At 37.8% G+C, this 2,500-nt stretch overlaps 1 protein-coding gene and 1 long non-coding RNA gene across 4 annotated transcripts in view; both read left to right on the top strand.

Annotated features, from left to right (window-relative positions):
* Positions 1-2,500, top strand: part of F2 (coagulation factor II, thrombin) — a 1,266,023-nt gene that overhangs the window by 876,607 nt on the left and 386,916 nt on the right. The gene's annotated exons all lie outside the window — the stretch shown is intronic.
* LOC122811016 overlaps positions 1,502-2,500 on the top strand; it is a 92,869-nt gene continuing 91,870 nt past the window's right edge. The window contains exons 1-2 of one of the 3 annotated variants that reach the window (XR_006366194.1): positions 1,502-1,927; positions 2,334-2,477. This is a non-coding gene — a long non-coding RNA (uncharacterized LOC122811016). The other 2 variants (XR_006366193.1, XR_006366195.1) reach the window with 2 other exon arrangements.

Genomic DNA, 2,500 nt, shown 5'->3' with positions numbered 1-2,500 from the left:
TTATGAAGTCCCTGCTGAACATAACAAAGATTTTCAATGGGTAGAACAATTAAAAGAAGTAGTAAGGAGCTCTAATTTAGAGAATATGAAATGGGATGAATAACGACCAAAGAAACTGAGACAAAATTAGGAAAAGTTCCTAAATGGAAAACCCCAGGACCAGGCACAGTACCTAATTTCTGGCTAAAAGCATTAACTTCTTTATAGAAAGGTTTATCCCTGAGTACGTTTTAGTCTTATGTACATACAGAACAGACAAAATCCTGGTTGACAACAGGCAAAATGATAACACTCCTTAAGAGTGAACCTGTAAGCAATCCTTGGCGCTATCGACCAATAACCTGCCTTCCAACAATATACAAACTATGTACTAGAATTGATGCAGAGTTTATAGTCCTTAAAAAAATCTCAGTGATGGTAGTAGAACAAAGGGGTAACAAATGAAAGTCATATGGAGTAAAGGATTGTTTTGTTGCTAAAGAAACCCATAATAAAAACTTGTAAAAAGGGCAAGAATTTAAGTATGGCTGGGATAAATAAAAAAAGGCATTTGACAACATCCTACATTCATAAATAATGGAATGCTTACAGATGTATAACATACGTGTTACACTGATCAATTACATTATAGTGACCATGAAACAGTGGCAAACCACTTTGCAGTAGAGCCATGACAAACGGCAAATTATTATCCCAGGGATAAAACTTCATAGGGGTATGTTCCATGGTGATTCTTTGTCACTGCTGCTGTTTTCTCTTGACCTTAACCCATTAAGCTATTTACTTAACAGATTAGGCCAAGGTTACAGTTTGGCTCCCAGAAAACAGCCTTGTTTAAAGATGTTTCATTTCTTTTTCGTGGAAAAAAATGTGTAGTTCCATCAGATGCTGCTGTTTAACCTTGACCTTCACCTATTATGTATTTATTTATTTATTTGATATTTGTTAACCAGGTTAGTCTGACTGGGCAAAGACCTTTTTCAGCAGAGATCTGAGGAGAAAAGCTCCAAACAGTGCAAAACATAAAACATTTCATAACATAGTACAGTAGCAGATATAGGCTATGTATGTAAAATGTATAAAAGTAAAACATAAGAATTACTTTGTCAGTTGTTACCTGTGAATAGTCTCTACACAATATAAACACAGTACATGTAAATATGAAAGAAATGTCAGAGACAAAAATAGCAGTTTGGACATGTAAAATGCATGATTGCAGACAATAAAAATAAGAACTGTTATAAATAAAATTAAGAAGATGATTGCAGGAGACTTTATGATAGTAAACAGACACGAAGAGGCTGAGTAATATAAAGAATAGCAAAAATGGTACAGAGAAACAGAGAAAAAGGTAACGTGGTGTAAACTCAGGCCAGAGAAAAGAGAAACAGAGAAAAAGGTAACGTGGTGTAAACTCAGGCCAGAGAAAAGAGAAGCAGAGAAAAAGGTAACGTGGTGTAAACTCAGGCCAGAGAAAAGAGAAACAGAGAAAAAGGTAATGTGGTGTAAACTCAGGCCAGAGAAAAGAGAAACAGAGAAAAAGGTAATGTGGTGTAAACTCAGGCCAGAGAAAAGAGAAGCAGAGAAAAAGGTAACGTGGTGTAAACTCAGGCCAGAGAAAAGAGAAGCAGAGAAAAAGGTAACGTGGTGTAAACTCAGGCCAGAGAAAAGAGAAACAGAGAAAAAGGTAACGTGGTGTAAACTCAGGCCAGAGAAAAGAGAAACAGAGAAAAAGGTAATGTGGTGTAAACTCAGGCCAGAGAAAAGAGAAGCAGAGAAAAAGGTAACATGGTGTAAACTCAGGCCAGAGAAAAGAGAAGCAGAGAAAAAGGTAACGTGGTGTAAACTCAGGCCAGAGAAAAGAGAAGCAGAGAAAAAGGTAACGTGGTGTAAACTCAGGCAAGAGAAAAGAGAAGCAGAGAAAAAGGTAACGTGGTGTAAACTCAGGCCAGAGAAAAGAGAAGTAGAGAAAAAGGTAACGTGGTGTAAACTCAGGCCAGAGAAAAGAGAAACAGAGAAAAAGGTAACGTGGTGTAAACTCAGGCCAGAGAAAAGAGAAGCAGAGAAAAAGGTAACGTGGTGTAAACTCAGGCCAGAGAAAAAGGAAGCAGAGAAAAAGGTAATGTGGTGTAAACTCAGGCCAGAGAAAAGAGAAGCAGAGAAAAAGGTAATGTGGTGTAAACTCAGGCCAGAGAAAAGAGAAACAGAGAAAAAGGTAACGTGGTGTAAACTCAGGCCAGAGAAAAGAGAAGCAGAGAAAAAGGTAACGTGGTGTAAACTCAGGCCAGAGAAAAGAGAAGCAGAGAAAAAGGTAACGAGAAGCAAAGAAAAAGGTAACGTGGTGTAAACTCAGGCCAGAGAAAAGAGAAGCAGAGAAAAAGGTAACGTGGTGTAAACTCAGGCCAGAGAAAAGAGAAGCAGAGAAAAAGGTAACGTGGTGTAAACTCAGGCCAGAGAAAAGAGAAGCATAGAAAAAGGTAACTTGGTGTAAACTCAGGAG

Source organism: Protopterus annectens, chromosome 9.part0 (genome assembly GCF_019279795.1).
Source record: "Protopterus annectens isolate FY-2018-M chromosome 9.part0, PAN1.0, whole genome shotgun sequence".
Lineage (NCBI taxonomy): Eukaryota > Metazoa > Chordata > Ceratodontiformes > Protopteridae > Protopterus > Protopterus annectens.
This window is presented reverse-complemented; position numbering and strand designations above follow the sequence as displayed.